A 22,346-nucleotide genomic window follows, 5' to 3' on the forward strand; every position below is an offset into this window, starting at 1 on the left:
CTGTGTGGCTCAGGGGTATAGTGTCTGGATTGGCCCATACAGGTGGTTACTGTATTCACCATCCAGTCATCTGGGTTACTATTGTGGGTAGCCAGCGCTGTGCAATGCTTGACATGTATGTGTTCTATAGTCCATGACATGGATGGTGTTTGGGATGTGCACACATCCCACATGCATGTTCTGTGATATGTGGAAGTGTACCTGGGGTGTCTGGGGCATGTTGTGTACACAGATTGTTATCATCAGATGTGCCATTCCTGGCCTCATGTGGTGAAAACTGGCAATGGGCACCAGACTGATCCTGCACCTACATTGACAGCATAATACAGACATTCTCCAGTGTCAGCGGCATCTGTCCATAGAGGGCATGTGTATATGGCATGGCATATCCTTTGTGGGTTACATTTGCTGGCTCTACAGTTGTTGCAGGTGTCCATTGGAGAACATAGTGAAGGAGCACTGTATGCAATTATGTGCCTATTGTAGGGATGGTACAGGGTGCCATGCCCTCTGTAGTTCACTGCAATCACACCATGGTTACTATCAGTGGGCAATATGCAGGGAACTACCAACATAGTGGTTGTTGCCTAGCCAAGTGTGTTTGTGTATGATACATGGGTTGAGAGTGTTCTCTGAGTAATACAAGGGATGCCTATATTGTTCGCCAGGCCTTGATGTCACATGTAGGGTTATGGATTGTCTACCCCAGCCTCTCTGCTGTTTGACATCTGTTATCCTTGTAAGGTGGACATTGTGACATATAATAGGCCCACTATATAAGAAATATGCAAAACCCGCTCCCAAATGAGTCCAGTTGTTACACACTCACAGCTACCTCCCCACAGGATACAAATGACAAATACACACAGACACTATGCAGTTATAGGATGTGCCATGGAGATTATTGGGTTACTCCTTCCCCAAAGGTGTATTTCAAAGTGAATTACATCAGCAGGCTGGCCAAAGTAGGGCAATGTAGGTTGTAGTGACTGTGAATGGCCTCAAAAGCATTGCTCCATACAAAGACAAACAAACACAAACTTCTACACTTGCCATGTCTGGGAATAAAACTCCTACCTAACTAGTACATCATACTATGGCATTACACAGTTATAGGATGCTCCACGGAGATTACTGGGCTCATGTTTACCCAAATGTCTATTTCAAAGTGAATGACATCAGCAGCCCTGCTAAAGTAGGGCATTTGAAATTGTAGTGAATGTGACTGAGCTAAAAATCATTGATCCCTACACAGACAAAAACACACACACACACAGTTGTCACATCTGGGATTAGAACTCCTGCCAAACTAGTACATCACACTACAGCATTACACAGTTATAGGACATGCCACGGAGCTCACTAGGCTGCTCTTTCCCCAAAGGTGTATTTCAAAGTGAATGACATCAGCATCCATACCAAAGTAGGGCAATGGATGTTGTAGTGACTGTGAATGGCCTCAAAAGCATTGATCCCTACACAAAGGAACACAAACTTTTACACTTGCCATGTCTGGGAATATAATTCCTACCTAACTAGTACATCATACTACAGCATTACACAGTTATATGATGCACCACAGAGATAACTGGGCTATTCCTTCCCCAAAGGTGTATTTCAAAGTGAATGACATCAGCAGCCCTGCCAAAGTAGGGCATTTGAAATTGTAGTGAGTGTGACTGACTGGCCTAAAAAGCATTGAGTCCTCCACAGACAAACAGAGTAGCCACATTTCCATGCCAGAGATTAGAACTCCTACCTAAGTAGTACATCACACTACAGCATTACGCAGTTATAGGACATGCCACAGAGATTACTGGGCTACTCCTTCCCCAAAGGTGTATTTCAAAGTGAATGACATCAGCAGCCCTGCCAAAGTAGGGCATTTGAAATTGTAGTGAGTGTGACTGGCCTAAAAAGCACTGAACCCCACACAGACAAACACACACACACACACACACACACACACACACACACACACACACACACACACACACACACACACACACACACTTGCCACGTCTGGGATTAGAACTCCTACCTAACTAGTACATCACACTACAGCATTACACAGTTATAAGACACACCACAGAGATTACTGGGCTGCTACTTCCCCAAAGGTGTATTTTAAGGTGAAGACATCAGCAGGCTTGCCATAGTAGGGCAATGGGGAGTGCAGTGTGTGTGCATGGGCCATAACTCATTCATTTAGAGGCAGGCACACAACACTCAGACACAACAGGTTTATATTCCACAGGTACGTGTATACAACTGCTAGATGACTACTGACTTGTACAGTCATGTTACACAGTTAGCACAAGTACCACAGACACTATAGTGCTGAGGGATTTCAGAGGCAAATATCTACGGCGATTGACATTTGCACATCATGTAGTTTTAGCCAATTGGATGTGTGCTGGGTGGGGCAGGCCTCATGATGGGAGGCTCTTTGTCACTGTCACTCTCTTCCACACATTTATGTATGTGTATTTTTGACCTATTATAGTGTGTTGTCCTTGGATATATGAGTGTATTCCTATCTAATGTGTGTGCAGAGTATGACTGGTGTGTCCTGAGGAGTGTATGTACTAACATCTGTGACTGTCGGATATGTATGGTCCACTGTTGTTGCCAGACATGGGCTTCATTTCTAAGTGTTTGAGCATGCCCAGTATGACCTTTCAGTATTTTGTTGTCTGATATGGCCTTCATTTCTCTAAGTGTGGGAGCATGCCCACTATGACCTTCTGTATTGAATATGGGAAACTATTCCAGGTAGATTGTACTCAAGTGCAGATTTTTGTGTTCTACACCTACAGCTAGCAACCTGTTTCTGTGGGATATCTGTAGATCGGTTGACTATATGGGGTCAAATTGGGCAAAGGATAGTAGGTTACTGTAGGTAATTGTGTCCGTGATGCTTCTGCTACATAGTCTTGGTGTTAGCAAAGATATGCAGACATATGTACTGTTTTACACTGTGATGGTTTATGTCATCAAGTACTGTCAGGTATACATATTTGCTTGCAGTGATGTGCTGGGGAACACAGGGTGAATGTGGCTGTGTCCAGTATTGTGGTCAGCAGCCTACATATATTTGCACAATCATGCCATTCTGGAGAGGAAGCAGCAGACACTTGCTGCTGGGTCTGTGTGAATGGTTCAGCACCTTGGTACAGTGGTGGCTGAGGATCCCATGCTTGTACATCCATCGACTTGACAGTATGGCCATATCCTGCTGTGGCCATACCTCACAGCTGTACAGATTCACAGAGGTTACCCAGAGGCAGGGGTCATAATTATGGACATTACCCCTTCACATTGTGATTTACTAGCAAGTTTGTAGCCACCCATTCTTGTGATTGTAGCCAGAGATAGTATGTGCACACGGCTGAGTTTCAGTCCTCACACACTCCATGCTGCCCATGCTCCTAACCCCTCTCTATTATTCTATCCTCTTCCAAACATTATGCAAACATTATCTGATATGCTCTCTATAGTTATCACCTCACCCCAGCAATAATTTGGTGTTGGTCCACATTTCATGTTGTAGGACATGGTGGACATATTAGTGAGATTTGTTCACATGGCCTTGCATTTGGGTTCTGTGGACTGTGTTATGTTGTTATTTGGGAGTCCATGACATAACATACATTGGCAGTACAGTTGAGACACAGGCCTTTGGCAGAGGACTGCAGGCCATTTGGTAGTGATGCAGGCCAGCTGTAGCAGGCCATTGCATTCTGTCACTCCTACAGTCCCAGACTGCAATACACTATATTCCCCTGGGGTGACAGGGTAGGTGTGCAAGGTGTTCATGCAAATTATTTCTGTCATTATTGATCCAGTGCTGTGGGTGCTGGCAGGGTGCTGCTTACAGCTAGGGATACACCTGCATGGGACACCGGCTCTGCATGCTGCATTCTCTGGCTATTGCCATACAGAGGTGGGGGTCATATTGTACTCATTCCCAACAGCAGGGATAAGACCAGAGAGGTACCTGTGGGTGGTAGTGGGGTTGGCTGGGTGCATGTGTGCTATGGACACTACTTGCATCTGCCTCACAGATATGCATGGGACATTCCACTTTTGCTGGCTTGTGCAGGGACATCAGCTGTTTCTCAATAATTCATACCTATGACCTTTGTGATCTGCCAATGTTTCGCCCGATGACATCAGTATTCCCTACTACAATCCCAAATACTGTGCTACTAACCTGTATGTACAATTCCAAGGGTGTGTCCATTTGACAGTTACATGATATACATTGTCTGTCTGGGGTACTTCCCCCTGTGTACTGCTTGTATGTCTGGGCCCACATTCATGCCATATCCATCTTTCAGATGGTTACTTTCAAACATTTACTATGGCTTACTTCTGGAATGTGTTTTGCTGGGAAGCATTGTTTTTGGCACTGCAGTTGTGAGAACTTGGCCCTGTCATCAGCAGTACTGGCCAATGGCCACCAGGACAAACCTCACCATGCATACATACTGACCATTCTCACACAATATACAACACACACCAACCTAACACACACAGCCCTGCATATTGTACATGTTACAATCTATCCTGCTACCTTGGCCAGCTCAGGTAATCTGTGCTCCACAGTCATTATACCTACACATACATGTTACTACATTTCTACACAGGATTAGGGGGGCACACCTGACTGTTACTACATATCTACATATGATTTGGGGGGCACACCTGACTGTTACTACATTTCTACATAGGATTGGGGGAGGCACACCTGACACTTGTACACATTTGCTATGACTGTACTGGTATTTCATGTACTCCATTTCATTCTGTATTTTGACCTATCATGCTGACTCAAGACTTAACAGTGCACTTCAGGTCTTAGGTTTGATTGACCTACATTTCAGTTTCTGACTTACCCTTCAGAACTAACTTCCCACTGCCTGACCTGTTGTAGTCTGTCTGTGTAGGTCTGGGGGGTGTTCTCCATAGCTATCAATCAGAGGCCTTAACACAGCCTTTGTTTCTGTTTGTCTACACCTGTCCTGCTGGCTGAGACTGTTGTTGGGTATGTGAGCCTCCCTGACTGTGTGTGTCCTATGGAAACACATGTGGCCCAGCAAATTTCCTGCAGTGAGTTCTGTCACCTTGTCTAGTACTGGCTACTATGATGACACCAGTATTTATTACAGATCTCATGCTGCCACTATAGGTGTCTACTATCTGCTGGCATCCCATTCAGCCACCCAATTCCCTTGCATGCTCACATCCATACCATAGATAAAAGTAACAACACATACTATTCCATTCAGCAATTGATAGGAAGAGTGACTTACCTTGTGGCTGTTCCAGTATTGAGGATGGTGCTGGAGGGCTGACTATGTCGGATGCACATAGTACACTCCCTATACATGGTTAAGCACAGGTAGTGTAATGTTTGGCATCCCTTTTACTGTATGTGCGAGTCAGGGAGAGGTGTCATTCCCTAGGTTCCTACTGTGTCAGTGTATGTGCTACATGTTGCCTCTTTGCCATGGCCTGGGCATATTGGGCATGCCTCCTTCTGCCTACTGGGACAGGCTCAGGTTGTTCCTCCTCTGAGTCACTCTGTGTCTGTGCAGGCCTTGGCAATGGTGGGGAGCTGTGTGGCCCTGCCCTGTGATGTTCCTGTTGCAGCGGTTTCTGCAGGATCATATTGCGTAGCATGGCACATACAAAGACAATTTGGGTACAAGTAGCTGGTGACTACTGCAAGGCTCCACTGGATGTGTCCAAGCACTGGAACCGTGACTTGAGCATCCCAAACACATGCTCTATAATGATTCCGGTCTGTGCGTGTGCCTCATTATGTAGTTCTTGTTCAGGTGTGTGTGCATTTCTGATGGGTGTCATCAGCCATGGCTCCAGTGTGTAGCCAGCATTCCCCCACTAGGTGGCCATAAGGGATGTCTCCATTGGCAAATCTCTGGTACAGCTGCATCAGATGCTAGATGTGGGAGTTGTGATACCTTCCAGGGCAGCCAGCACACACATTCATTATAATGCTCTGGGCATCACACATGACCTGGCAGTTGATGGAGGGGAAGCCCTTGCAGTTGATATAGACCCTACCCTGCTCCCCGGGTGGTGCTTTGATGTGTATGTGCGTGCAGTCTATAGCACCCACTACCTCAAGGTATTCTGCTATTTGGTGGAAGAGATGCATATTGCTGGCCAACACCTCACAGCTGTTGTGGAAATATACATGCTCACCAGCATGTGCTGACATGGCATCCAGGAACTGGTGAAGTACCCTGGATGATGATGCCTGTGAGATCCCGATGATGTCTCCAGTTGGCCTTTGGAAGGTACCTGTGGCTAGTATTCTTAGGCCTACACATACCTTGGTATCCACTGGGATGGGTTCCCCTCTGTTGGTTCTGTGTATGAGGTGTGGCCGGCACAGCACAACAATTTTCTGTAGGAGGTCCCTGTCCACCCTATAGTGCTCCACTATCTCCAGCTCATGTAGGCCCTGGTAGGTTACCCTGGGTCTGTACACTCTTCTCCTTCTCCTCACTGTGAGGTGGTCATTAGCATTCTCATCCACACCACCCTCAGCCTCTTCCACCTGTTGATTTATGATAGCTGCTGCAGCCCCTATCGTTTTGTTGCTTTTGTTTGGTAAAATTTCCCCGCTTGTGTACACCGGTGGTGTAGAGTTTCTGGGAAAAAACAGAGGGAAAGGTGTTTGCATAGTGTATAGTGGTGTGCTGGGCTGGGCTGCTGCCTGTGTAATTGGTTGATTCTGATACATTTCACCGGCCAGCTATGCTAGTTCTCCTTGATTACCTTCTGACTGCTGTTTTCCCTTCCCATTGCCTTCCTGTTTAAGCCCGGGGGCACGCTGCACAAACACAGTTCTCAGATGTTCACGGAGCTGCTATTTCCTGGTTTACTTTTTTTTCCCTTTAAAACAGGGTGCATGGCACGCACACCTGTTTAGGCAATGTAAAGAGTGCTAGGCAGCCTCAGACACACACCCTTGCTTAGCTCTGCTAAGCTCAGGGCAAACCCAAGCCACAGGGCTCCAGTAAGCTTACAGTGTGCCTGACACACCCCTCTATGATGTCAGCAAACTCTTAGGCTTGCACCATGGTCTTTCTGCACTGACACGGTTGGGTGCAGGCTAGCCATGAGGGGGATCTAGGATTCAGTATCTTTCCCCTCATTTGCATAGGATTGCCTGTTAATGCCTAGTTACAAGTCCCACACTGATCCTTCCTCCTTAGCAACAACTATTCACTGGCCATGTTGTCTTCTGCCTGCTATTGAGTATAATGGCAAAATTATGATTTTGGTTAGAATGCTTATTTCAAGTTTTTTTTTTTTTTTTTTTTTATTTTCAGCCCGGTCCCGTTTACACACCACTGCCCTACACTTAAACAGATGAAATCGGCTAAAAACATTTTTTTTTGCAACTGTTTTCCATGCCAATGGCCATATATTTGGCCATTGGAATGGTTTCCACATTATATACACCCTTTATTTGGAGCTGTCATGGCTCTGTTTTGTAGTGTGCAGAAATGTACTCAGTTACTAATCTAGTACATTTCTGCAGACTACACTAGTCCTGCATGGCCAGCTGCTAGCTTCCTGGATCACAAATTCACCTCATTTGCATGGTTTTCACCTGCAAATGGGGTCATTTGAATACAGGAGCTGTGTCCATGCAGGAATAATGCAGGAGCGCTCGTGCACATCCCAGGAGCTTATTCCTGGATCGCACGGTGACTATATTGCCCCCAGCAGCTCCTGCACTATTCCTGCATGCAGTGCAGAGCTTGCTGAATCCTGGGGATTGTTTCGTTATATAATAATTTATCTTTGATCATATCAGTGCCCATGTGTTCCAAATCACCAAGGGGCTTGCGAGTGTTAAAAAGCCCTAGTACTCCTTTTGATTCCAATTGTGAGCTAGATAAGGAGTTTCAAAAGTGGTAGATATGGCAGCACATCCTTGTTCCCTTGAATGAGTTAAAATATTGATTGATCATAATATGGTTAAACAACGTAAGTTAAAAGATGAGGTGCAAAAACTGTGCTCTGATTTGACTGTACAACTTAGCTCTGCCCGGTTAGATAATTTCTTAAAACAAGTTAATAACAAGGTGCAGACTTTTGAGGGAGATCTGATTGATCACAAAAAGAGGAAACTTAAACGACACCTCTGTGACTATGGCAAAGGTAAAGCTTTTCTGTGGCAGTTTCAGTCGTGTGGTCCACAGATGTCAACACTCCAAACTGGAAGTCATTAAAAACCTATGACTGTCTCGTTTGCTTTTTCAGAAGGATCTGAAATCATCATAGATTGGGAGAGTGATGGCAGAGTGTTTCTTCCCTTACTGGTTTCACAGGACCCTGAGGGACACGACAAGAGGATTCAGAGAGGTACACAGTATAAAGGATATAATTGCAGAAAGAGGTAGGAATAATTATGGACAAAACAACATATATGGACAGAAACAACATACCAAAAGAGGTAGATGTCAATAATCTATTGTTGAATAATGCTAATTTGGTTGTTAATCTTTCCAGTTGTGATTTATCTAGTGCATTACTAGTGCATTACTGTCTGTTTTGAATTTGGGATATACATATGTGCCTACAGTTTTATCTAAGATGCATGTACTTAAACGTGAAGTTTTTCATCTATTACAAAAACTTCAGCTTATACATTTTTTCAAAAATAGTGCTAAGCATAATGGTAATATGAATGCTGCAAATTTGGATGACACTGTGGAAAGATTTAAACAATTTTTTCTCTCATGTGTTTGAAATTGTGGAAGATGAGGAGGGTACTCCTACTGCTTATTGTTGTTTAAATACTGCAGACATTGAGTTTAGAAGTACATTTATACCTCCATGTACAAATGAAATAACACAAAACTTATCTGCAGTGTTTGGCTTTGCCAATGAGAAATTAGTTTTAGGTCTTAATAAAACCAAATTGGATGTGGAATATCTTACTAAGGAACAATGGCAAGTGATGATAGATATAAGTAAAAATCATAATTTGGTGATAAAACCTGCAGATAAAGGGAATAAAATTGTTGTCTTAAATTATAAACAATATTTGAAGATGTACTATGACCATTTTCAGAATAATGATGTGTATGAAAAGTGTAACATTATGTTATATCAGGAAGCCCTTTTGAAATATCAAGAATTACTGAATAAAGGATGCAGATTAGGATATTTTGTGAGAAGTGATGTAGAAAACAATTTGGAATTTCTAATTGTGGTATGGCTATGTTTTATTGCCTACCCTAGATACACAAGGGCTTGGATTATTTAACTGGTCACCCAACAGTGTCTGCTTGCAGATATTTGTTACACAATATTGGTATATTTTTACATAGATATATTTTCCTTTTGTCCAAAAAAAAAACTTCCTATATAAAAGATACCCAGGATTTCCTTAAGAAAATTTCTGCTCTAAAATGGGAATGGAATACATTTTGGATGACTCTTGCTGTCAAGACACTTTATACAAATATTCAACGTAAACATGGGGTGGATATATTACCATATTTCCTAGGGGATTCTCCCCTTTCAAATTACATAACAGTGATTATTTTATTTTGTTTGAATAATAATTATTTTAGTTTCAATAATGAACTTTCTCATCAGAAGCAGGAGATAGCCATGAGATCACCTTTTGCTCTCATGTATGCTAATTTAACTATGGAAAAAATTGTAGTGGACTTTTTATATCAGCATGAATTTTCAAAAATATATAATTAAATATTATCATTATATAGATGATGATATTTAATTATCCCAGTTGCTCTAACTCTATAGCTGCTATATCCAGTATCCAACTCTCCTTTAGCTTTCAACCAGTACCCACATCTCTTATCTATGCCCTAATTAAGAAACTAAAACCACCCACCCTTTTGGCTGATCTCCTCCCTGCAGAGTATCTGCAAAAAGCTACAGATGCCATAGCATACCCCATCTACATCTTAATCAATAGAACCATATCTGAAGCTACCATCCCCTTCATCTGGAAAATATCCCATGTTATACCACTCCATAAAGGAAGTAGCTCTATTGAACTGTCAAACTACAGACCCATAGCAATTCTGTCACCACTGGCTAAAATTATGGAGAAGTGTATACATAAACAACTCCTGCCCTATCATATCCAGAACAATCTGTTGGCTAACTCTCAGCATGGCTTCAGGCTATACTACAGTACCACCTCAGCCCTCCTCTCTTTCTCTAATGTCATAAACCACAACTGAAATAATAACAAACTATCCTCAGCCCTCTTTCTTGATTTCTCTAAGGCCTTCGATATGGTTAACCACCAACTACTCATCCATACACTGAAGTTCCATCTCCTTAGATAACCATGCTCTTCAATGGTTTCAATCCTACCTCTGTGGTAGAGAACAGGCCGTCCTGTGGCATGACAAACTATCAACCCTCCTACCCATTACCCTAGGAGTCTCTCAGGGCTCTATACTAGGATCTTTTCTCTATCTTTATTAATGACCTCCACACTGTCATCCCAAATGCAACCTGTATTCAATATGCCGATGACTCCACTTTGATTTGTTCAGCCAACTCCCCAACAAACCTGATGACATTAACCCAGGATACTTTCAACACAGTAGAAACTTGGCTCTAATCAATGCTGATCCGAAACCCCAATAAAATGAATCTGCTACCCCCCCCCCACTATAGGTCCTCCTCACTATTCTTCACCATAAAATCTAATAATGGCACCATAATTTCCCCAGATGCCCATACTAAACTCTCAGGTGTAATAGTTGACAATAACCTTAAATTTGATATGCATATCAATCACACTATTAAAACCATTAATAAAAAACTTGGCTCACTATATAGGATTAAACTGTCCCTTACTCCACTTGCCAGAACTGTTATTGCCCATTCCCATCTGCTCTCTACCCTTCTCTATGCCTCCCCTTTATTCACCAACTTGAACAAATCCTATCTTAGCAAACTCTCTAGCTGTTATAACCATATTGTTAGATTTGCCACTGGCACAGCATATAGGACATACCGCTGCCATAACCTAAATCTTCTAGGTTGGCTAGAATTGCCTAATCTACTACAGTATAACCAACTCATAGTTGCCTATAAAGTTCTCAATCATTCTGAAAATATGCCTGCACTTAAAAATATTATCAGCCCCTATAGTAACCTCAGGCCACTTCATTCATCCAATAGACTGCTGGTTCAAACAGTTAAAGCCCTCAACTCAGCTGGGAACTTTCTGCCAACTCTGTTGGCAAAACCTGGAACTCTCTTCCTGCAGATCTTACTCTAGAATCATCTCTAACTCGATTCAAAAAAGTCTCAAACTATATTTTAATACACACTGTCTTTGTCCTTGTTCCAATCCTGACTATTACTGAATGCTACATAGTACTTAGATCGCACTTAGCCTGTGTCATAACTGTTAATCTCTATACTTGCGTATTATGATAGATTGTATAACTTGCTTGTTTGAATAGAGACTGTAAACCATGTGTAACATGATTCGAGTATATGATTTTTGTGAATGTTTGTCTGGAGCTTTTCTCCCCGGGCCTCTGTTGAAAATGGACATGTATCCAGTCAGACTATCCAGGTCAACAAATGTAAAATAAATAAATAAATTTAAGTTTTGTATGTAAGGGAGGTTTAGAGTTAGTTTATCAGTTTGTTAATGAATTACAGCATAACAGATTTCAGTTTAAATTTGATAGTTTACAGTGGGGTTTTGAAGTTATGTTTTTAGATTTGGTGCTGAAGGGTTCCTAAGAGAGGAAATGTATTACTTCCATGCATCTAGAACTTGAAGAATGTAACATATATTTACATGGTTCTAGCTGTATCCTCACAATCTTATGGCCTACTTACTATATGGGGAATTTTTGAGTCTTAATAAATTATGTAGTCAGGCTGTAGACTTTTTTAATGAGAGTCAGAAAACAATGGACATATTTTTAAGGTTCCCCTTCAAACCATCAAACGTTTAAAACATTGAAGTTCAAATCATCGAGACCAGAACATCGAGTTTTAAAACACTGAAGGTTTGAAGGGGAAGAAAAAGATAAGTGTAGGTGGGAGAATGTTTGTGTATTTGCAGGGCACCAAGGTGCCCTGCATACTGTGTGTGTCTATGTGCCATCTATGTGATGGCACTACAGATAGGGTATGGAAAATCTCCCGTTTAGCGCTTCTGCATATAGCACTAAATGAGAGATTTCCCTTTACTCCACTGTAGTGTAGTCTCGGAGTTGGAATATTAAAGTGGGGGGGCAGCCCCCCACATGGGTGGTGCAGGGGGGGCTAAGCCTACCTGCATACAATTGCTAAAATGTATTTTTCTGTTTTTTTTTTTTTTGGTTACACTTGTAACCTTCGATGTTTCAAAATTCGGTGTTCTGGTCTCGATGATCAGAATTTCAATGTTTTGAAATTTCGATGGTTAGAAGTGGAACTGTTTTTAAGTACGGGTTTTGAAAGAAAGGAAATTGTTGGTTCATTCCAGAAAGTGGTTCTAATAAAAAAAAAATAATATGACTCCTCAGATAAGAAATTTTGGTTGGTGTAGTTTTAGGCAGGGATATCACCGGGAAAATAATAATAGTAATAATGTTGTTATGAATAAGAGGGAAGTTTATTTTCTGACTAAATATAATGTTCTTAGTGAACAAATATTTAAACTTTTAAAACATTATTTGCCTATTTTACTGAAGGAAAAAAATATGATACATTTGATTAAACCTTTTACATCTATTTCTTTTAAAAAAGCCAAAGTTTGGCAGATTTATTAGCTCACAGTAAATTTGTTTTACCAAAACTTGATATTCAGGGGCAAATTAATATCAAATGTGGAATATATCTATGTGCAGTCATATTGTAAATATTTTTTTAAGATTAATGGGATTAATTTTAATCCTGTACATTGGTTAAATTGCAATACTGAAAGAATTATGTATGTTTTATGATGTCCTTGTAACCTGATGTATACTGCGGAGAGCCAGAGACCCTTTAAAATTAGACTTCAAGAACATATAAGGGATATTAAGAAAGGTCATTTAGAGAGCCCTCTGGCTGCACATTTTGTAAAATTTCATCAAAGTGATTTCATGTTATTAAAAGGTTGTGTTTTGGAACAGGAGGGGACTGACATGGGTGAATTAGTGACTATCAAAGATAAATTGTTATATAAATAAACAATTTATATTTTAAAATATAATTTTTGGCTTCAATAGGATTAAATAATGAATGTACTTGGAAGTATATGATTAAAAATTAATTGTTAAATTAATTATGTGTTAGTTGTATTAATTTAAGTGGCTATTTAATGTGTTGCTTTCTGAAAGTGCAATACATTCCTTGAAGGCTTCTTGTTGGCTGAGGTGTTAGAGATATTAAAGTGAATTTTAATTGTATTTTCCCTGTAATTTTCTGTGGGTGTGGTGTTATATTTTTTTATGTTGGTGTTTGGGTGTACATTAAATTTGAAATTAAGTCTGAAATGCATGTTTTGAACATGATAACTCACTATTTTTTATTTCCAATAAAGTTAGCCCTTTTTCTTGCAGTTTTATTTGTTCGATCATTGTTATTATATCCATTATCAACAATATGGTTCTATTTGCAATGGTCATATGCAGTGACATCTAATGTCAAGATGAACTGTAGTCTAATGTACACATTTCTTTTTTTGCTTTGTATATTTAGAAAAAATGGGGTTATAGAGAGTGGAAAGACATGAGTCTGTGATGAGTGGAAGAGAAGAGGTTCAGTGCTGGTAGGTACAACACTGGAACCTGGTAAGAAAACCACCAACATAAAAAGACTGGGGCTGTGGGTAGGATTCGCTGAGGACTATATAGCCGCTAATGTTATTGAAAGCTACAGTATTCTGAAGATCAACAAAGTATCATAAAGTCTAGCCATATTGATGGCTACCTTAAAGTTTGATGTAAGCACTTCAGGAAAATTGCAGTATGAATGATTCTTAGGTGAAAATGTAACCTCTGGCCAAGTTTGCAGTTGTAAATTCTTTACAAGGCATTTTTGCTAAACATTACTGGAAGTCAGTTTTCCCACATAATACTGAAAGTTGTTGATTGTTTTGTCAATGAGGTAAAAGTTTTTTTTTTTTTAATAAATACAAAATATTGGTTCCACAAACCAGGAATATTTATTTTACAGTGAATCTGTTTTGAATAACTGATATGGAAATTTTGTATAAAGCTTCTGACAGGCTATAGCAGAAAAAAATGTTCTGTGAAAGAAATTTGAAGGGATTTTGAAAACTGACGTTTTCTTACATAATCAAGGTGAACTAACAGAGCTTGCATGAAAAAAAAAAGATATAACAGGAAAAGGCTTCTACTAAAAAAAGTCAAGTTATGAAATGCTGAACATTCAAGTAAACAGTTTCACGGGGTGAATGATTGGAACTTCACTGTATATTCCACCTGCATATGAGAAAGGGCTTTTCTCCCAGACTGAAGAGATATACAGTTCTGAAGTAAGTTATCTTTTGAATGACATAAATCAATGAACATATAATTTATTGTGCACTAAAAGACTACTATTTAAATTTGTAAATCCCTGCCATGTCTTATCCAATTACCTGGGATTTAGTTCAGAAAAGATGGGTATTTAAAGCCCACTTCTACAAATACTTGACTTTATACAGTCATTGATCATAAATGCGTTTCAACATAAAAAAACATTTTTCCTCAAAGGAGCAAGCCCCCCACCATCCGTATGGAGAAATGTATCTAATTTGCTTACATGTACTAATTTCAAGATCATATAACCATAGGAATAGGGCATATCCCTTTCTGGAGGCTATATGATCTCAGATTTAGAGTATATTTTGAGATTTCAGTCATTAGCAGTATGATAGCAAGGCCTGAACAGTCACGGTTTGAATACTCGATTTGTACACTCATACCCTATTAGTACAGCTTGTCAAAGTAAATAAAATTATTTTATCAGGCATGGAAAGGAGAGTTTGTTGAAGTCTAGGACCATAAGTGGTTGTAACAATGGATGCAAAACTTTTCCAGAAAAGGTAGAATTCTAGATATCACCTTCAACACGACAGGAGAGAACAGACACGTCCAAATAACTGAGACATTAGCCAACAGAAATCATCACAGTATTGCTGTTTGGAGTGGATGTAAGTGGAAGAAGAAGAAGAAAGAGACAAAGATTATGTTTTTTAAATGTTTAAAGGGACAAAATTATGCTGGTGATGGTCATAAATGGCTTCAGTGTGGGGTTATGGCAATCAAGCTTTCTGAAGGCCAGTAAGTTGTAAGCTGGGCAGCTAAATACACATATCTATAACCCTGTGTGCCAATCATGGGTCCCCACTGAAATTCTGTAACCATTAAAATACTAAGACCCAGTATATGGATATGGGGAATATGTACTAAGGCTGAGGTTGTGTTACCCCTACAGACTCAATATATGGATATGGGGAATATGTACTAAGGCTGAGGTTGTATTACTGGTCTATATTAGTTTGCTAAAAATACTTTCCAGTGAACATGCATTCATCGACCATCATTCAGTGAAAATCACGTCTGCAGTTCTAATGGTTGTTTACAAAGCCTTATGGTTATCTTTGGCAGTATTTGCTGGGTTTCTCCCAAAGGAGCTCTCGAAAGATTTGACAAGTTGCCTTATTTGCTGTTAAGGCTGAGGGGGGTGCTTTTCCATTACTGGGTCCTTGTCTTTGTTTTCTTGGACAGCAACATTTTGCATTTATTGTAGAGTTTGTTGACGCTGGAAGTCCACTATGGTAGCTTGATTTTACTTGGGGCTCTGGCTTTGCTTCTATCTGGTACAGCCAAGTGTATACACGTATGCAAGTGATTGTACAGGGTTTTAGTGTAAGCTTCGGTGTAATTACCACTTTCAGCTTGGGGTGGGGCAAAGAATGCATTTATACATTCTGATTGTGGTCAGTTTGAACTAATGAGAGTCTAACAGTTGCAGCAGTACACCTGTTTGACATGTTGGTGAGGACCAGATCTAGAATGTTTGTTCTTCTTGTCGGGTTATGGATAATTTGCTCCAGGGCATTTGAATTTGCAAAGTTGAGGAACTTTTGTGCTAGCAAGTTTAGGCTAGACTAGGTTTCCCAGTTGATGGCAGGATAATTAAAATCCCCCATAACCAATTTGTTTGGTAAAATCTAGATTGCCTTCAGTTTGGTTAAGTAGGCTTTGTGGGTGTCATGACCCATGGAGAGGAATCTATAACTGGCCAGGACCTGAATGGGGGTCTTACCCACCGTAACATGGACCTGGAGTAACTCCATGGAGTTGCCCAGTCTAACTAGATGGGAGGTGAATTTATCATTAATATAGATTGAAACACCGCCTCCTTTGGTTTTCACACATTCATTTTGTGGCCAAAAGGTGTAGAAGGCATTGTAATCTTGCAGGGCTAGGGTACTCTCTGAGGCTTTAAATCAGGTTTCTGCAACTGCACAGACATCTACATCTTCTAGTGACAGAAGTGCTTCCAGGGAGTGCAGTTTTTGGTTTACCTCCTAGCATTTACCAGCATGACCCCTAGTTTGTTCTGATTGGTTAATTTCATGTTGGTAATGTTGTTTTCAAGACCTTGCCTAAAAAAAGGCACTATGAAAGAGGCAAGAGCCTTTGCCAGCAGCCGAAAGCCTAGGGGTGCCAGGTGCAAACCATGTCTGGAAAAGCAGCAAGGTTTGTCGACCATGGCTTCCCAGGCATTCAGGAACTGGATTCCCTTGGAATGATACCTAAAACTAAACCAAGTATTGAAACCGATCATTTTTGTTTATACTGTGGCATCATTCTAGGTGAGGGTAGTATGCTGCTCAAGGCTAGGGACTCAAAGAGCTCAACTATATCTCTATTCATATAGTCTGGTGAGGTAGGTCATTCATACCAACATGAGCTATGACATAGTCATAACCGTACTTGTTGCTGAGAGACCTGAGTGCATGTGTGATTTGGCAAATCCTGGCACCAGACAGGCAACTGACCATGACTTTCTCCTTGTTCAGCCTGGTGAGTGAGACATCCATGTGTCTCATTACTGAGTCTCCAATGACAAGAAAACTTGGTTTTTGAGTATTACGCTTTACGGGCTTGGTGGGTGACACACTGGTGTTGGTAGGTGTCATGGGTGCTGTGGAGACTGTGTTGATTAGCAGACTTGTGTTTTGGTGGTCTCTGGTGTTTTGGTAAGTTTTTTGAGAGAACCTCCTCATATGTGGATTTATGTGCTTGATACGTACTATGTGTTTGAGTAGTGGTATGTGTATGAGTAGTAGTACTATGCAAATATGTAGTGGTGGGTGAGTTGGCAACCTTCTCCGTTCTATTGTTCTGAGTGAGAGAGAACATGAATTCTAGATTCTTGGTGTAATTACATCTCTCACACTCTGTACTAGATTGTGCTATTAGTAGAGGGTTGCCTGTGTAGATGAGGCAGTTGTTACACTGCCTCAAGAAATCCAAGCCAACAACGTTGGCAGGAGAATCAAGGGTAGCCCAACTGTCCATAATGCTAGATTGAAGACTGTCACTAGAGGTGGCTTTTTCAGAAATGATTACGGAGGAGCTCGGTGAATGTATATGTCTGATTGGGTCTTAAGGGAAAATTTGTTGAATTTAACTGTCCAGCTTTGACTCACAATTGCATAGCAGTGCATGGTGTTGTGTGATGTGCAAATGCAAAAAAGCAGAAACCTGCTCAGATGCAGGGCCTAAATACAGATTTATGCCTAGTTCGGGATATTGTATCAAATACCTTGGCCAGGTCAAGGAAGACAGCATGTACCATTTTCCCTTCATCTATAACCTTAGTGACCCTCTCAAAGAAGTCTACCAGGCTGCATAGACAATACCTTTCCTTAAAGCCGAACTCAGATGGGTTCAGTGTCTACAGGTTGCCAATGTCCTTGTTGATAATTTCCATGCTAATTCATTCTATGGCTTTGCATATCAAACTTGTCAGTCTGATGGGTCTGTAATTCCCAGGGTCAGTTGAAAGGTCACCCTTATAAAGAGGAATGACCATTGCAGCCCTCCATATACCTGGCATGTAACACGTTTTGAGGCTGTAGTTGAAGAATGTCTCAAGTGGTCCTGTTAGGTCATGTTTTAAGCTATTAAGCAAACATCCAAGGATAGTCTCAGGACTCAATGAAGCACTGTTTTTGACCTTAGTGAGCACCTCTAGAACCTCTCCCTGTTGATTGTGGGAGGGGGATATGGTCAAAGGGATTTCACATGGGGCAGTAAGGGTGAAGTAAGAGCTAAATTTATCAACCAGTAGATTTGCTATGTCACCCTCATCAGTGAAGGTTGTGCCATTTACCACCTTTAAGGCTCCTGACATAGCTGAAGAAGGCCTTGTGGTTGTCCTCAGCCTGGGAGGCTATCCTGACTCACTTAACCTTGTTGGACTTTATTAGAGCTCTTAGTTTCTCGTTTGGTTGAATCACAGAGCTCTTGTCTCTATGAGAGTTGCTCTTTCTGATTTTGGCCATTACTTTTTCTTTTGTTATACACCTTGTTAACATAAGGATTCTACCAGTAGGGTTTATTTTTATTGTCAGATCTGGGCTTATTTCTGGTAGATACTTCAATGTCAATGCAACCATTTACATGTTTGTACAGGGTTTCTGTAAATTCTGCATAGGTGGCTGTGTTATTGGGGTTTGGGGTAGACATGAATTTTTGACAAACTGTCAGTTAATAGAATGTAGTTTGCTTTAGAATACTTTGGAATTGTTAAAGGTTTCATTGGGTTTTCCAGGTTAATTTTTATTTCGAGGGTGACAACTTTGTAGTCTGACCTCATCAATGAGGACATGATACTGGGGGGGGTGCACAACAGTCTCCCAAGTTGGTGAGTGTTATGTCCAATATGTTTGATCATCTGGTTGGAGAGTATGCTATCTGGTCCATGGTGTTTGTATTGATAAAGTGCAGGAAATGTTGTGGCTGTAAATTAGAGGCAGTGTACATTTCCCAGCCTATAGAGGGGTAGTTAAAGTGTCCAAATGAACGGGGTATTTGTTTGGATGGTGAGCACCTCTATTAGCTCTAGGTAAGAGTTATGAGCTTTGTGGGTCATACAGGGTGACTTGTAGCTTGCTAGGACATGGTAAGGAACCTTGTCTATGAAGACTAGGATGAAATCCAAGGCATCATCCTGTTTTAACAACCTAGAGTTGCATCTGTTGCTAATGTAGATAGAGACACCTTCACATTTACCCTCTGTCTATGCTGCTATTGGTCTAAATGTGTGGAAGGCACTGTAATCTTCCACAGCCGGAGTACTTTTTATGGCTTTAAACAAGGTCTCAGTGATAATACAGATTTCAACATTCTCCAGAATGAGGAGAGCTTGGAGGGTTATATTATTTCCCATGTCCTAGATTCTGAACAAGTCTTTATAGTAACAAATATTCTTTACTTTGCCTTTATCTGTAAAACCTGGCAGTCTTTGCATACTGATGATACTGCACTGTGTAAACCTCTCTGTATTTAAAAATATATATTCATATACATAACGTACTTTTAATTGAAGCTGTTTATAAACGATGTAAGTGAATGTGAATGATGTCCAAATAATGGAACTATTGCTCATAAATGAAATTGACTGTAAATGATGAAACAATGTGAATTATGTCCTTGATGTGTGTATATTGGAGCTTATCCCCTGGACCTCCTCTGAAAAAGGGCACTGATCAGTCAAACTTTCCCAGTAAACAAATGTCAATCAAATCGATCAATCAATAAATTTTAAAACTATAGCTGTGATTCTGTGGGCTGCATTACTGAGGAAAATGTTACCAACTAGGATTACATTATGTCCTGAGATAGTTTTCAGACCTGCACCTACACAAATGTTTCCTTATATGGCAGCATACCAATATTGTATTTGGTAAGTACCTCAGCTAGGACTTGCTTAAACATTGTTGGCATTTTATTTTACTATTGATTCTTCATATTATTCAAGTGTTTTTTCTACTCCTGCATTTCTAAAACAGCTAAAAGAAACAAAATGACAAAGATGGCTTTATCAAAATTACTCCAGGTTTCTCTGCAGAATTACAGCTCGGAAGCACACAGCTTAGCAAAAAATAAAATGTATATTAGAAACAGTAACTCCGTGTTCCTAAGAGCAATCAGTGTCATACAGTTGCCATAAAAAATAGAGCAAGAAGCCCCAAGAGAAGAAGGAAACAAAGTACAGCAATATATTTCTTACAAACCTAGCTTCTGCGATAATAACTTGTAGAGGGCATTATTTTATATAGGAATCCTCATGTCAGTGTGAGTCATGGTTAAGCTTTATATATAGCTCCCCAAATAAAATGAGATATTTTATTTATTAAAATTCATATTTTATCAATAAAGAATAATGGCATAATGAACAGTTCCATAATGCCCCGAGTGCAGCAGCATCAGAAAGATGTATCTGTTCAGGGAACAAAATTTCAGCTTTATCATGTTACTTCTTAAAATAACCGCTCTAAATGTGTTTATTAAAATCAAAATGCCAGAACTGGAGTGATAGTGTCACAAAATTCAACAATCCCCTTCTTGGGTATTTAGCTTGGGGAAATGCACTTCATCTTGGTAACCTCTAGCTGATTCTGCAAAGGATCCCATAAGTCTAACAGCGGAATAATATATTCTATTTATGTCTTTGTGTAGGTATGTAGGTCTCAATTCGACTGGCAGCATTTTCAAATAACTGCTACATTTTTGGCAAATGTTATTTTCATTTAGGCGTAATTTTATATTGACTGCACAGCTGATATGAAATGAATCCAACTGAATCCTTCTCTAAGTGAAATGTTTTGTTATTCATACACTTACAGCTAAATAACCTCGTAAAGGTAACGAGTTCTTACAGAGTTATTTCATTTACCAGTAATGGAAAGGATCTTATCATTAGGGGTGATCACATCATCTAAGGCTTAAAATAATAATTTCTACATACTGCTTCCTATGATAAAAGTTATTTTTAAGCTTTTTTTGGGGGGGGGACCAGATGCTGTTATATGCTACAAAATGACCTGAGTTTATTTTCCGATTCAGAAAGCCATTTTAGGCTGGGGCTAGAGTAGCTTATTAGCTAGCTCTTTTTTTCTCAGAAGGGTGGCACTGATCTACCATGGCAACACAGCACAGGGAACATCTACTCACATTTAACACATCTAATGGATCGTTCATGGACATTAAGGAAGTACAGGAACATGTGGTCATATCTGCCAGACATCACTATACACCTGTAGCCTAGGCAACTGTAAGGACGTAAGATAAAACCTAGTACTTAAAATACGATGAGGCGTGAAAAGATTCTTCCCCCAGGAAATGGTCCACTTCACAATTGGTGATATTGTGGAGACACATGACAGTCATGGAAGATATCTTAACAAGGTCAAATAGAGGCTAGATAAGTAGCTCTATACTCTCTAGGTTCACAGGTAAGCACTAGGCTAAACTGCCCATGTGGGCCATTTTATGCTTAGCCAATTTCCCTTGATAACAATCAAACACTGTACCTGTTGTCTGTGTTGCGAATACCTTAATCACTATGCCAACCCCCATCATTTATGGTTAGTAATATGGTCTGAGCCAAAATGACAATTAAATAAAGTACTTCTGATGGTTCACATGCAAAACTGCAGACATAAATTGTGTCAGAAAACATCACATTACTAATGTATGATGGTAGGAGAAACAAAATGTGTCCATCTAGCACAATGTTGCTGTTCTTCAGCACCATGTTCTATTTGCCATTTGTCCCATTCTTCCTAAAAGCTTCAATGGGCCTACAAGTCCAGTTACACATGTGGCTCCATTTTCAATTTGCTAACACCTTATCCATGAGCCAGTTTTTCTTATTTTCCTGAATACAACTTATGGCCTCTATCACATTCCCATGGTCCCTCCCACCTCCTCTGTCCCTTCCCTTCAGGTTTTTGCAAAACACTACCACCTAATGATATTTGTGTATCCATATCATATCTCCCCACTTCCATTCCTTCAGGGAGAACAAACCCAGTTCCACAAGCCTGTCTGCATAGTAACTGTAATAGTGAGGTTGGCCTTTTCTTGGCTTACACAGAGAGAAAGTCTTTTGGAATTATTCCCTAGAAATAAATACCATTGTCTTAATTATTTCATATCTCTTAAGTAATTATAACTGTTTAAAGTGTCAACTAATGCCCCCCTAAAATGCCTGCACTACTTGGAGGTTGGGGTAATTACTATAAAGCAAATTATAGGATTACTATGAGACTTTTTAATAAG

The sequence above is a fragment of the Protopterus annectens genome, chromosome 7.part0 (genome assembly GCF_019279795.1).
Source record: "Protopterus annectens isolate FY-2018-M chromosome 7.part0, PAN1.0, whole genome shotgun sequence".
In the NCBI taxonomy this organism is placed as follows: domain Eukaryota; kingdom Metazoa; phylum Chordata; order Ceratodontiformes; family Protopteridae; genus Protopterus; species Protopterus annectens.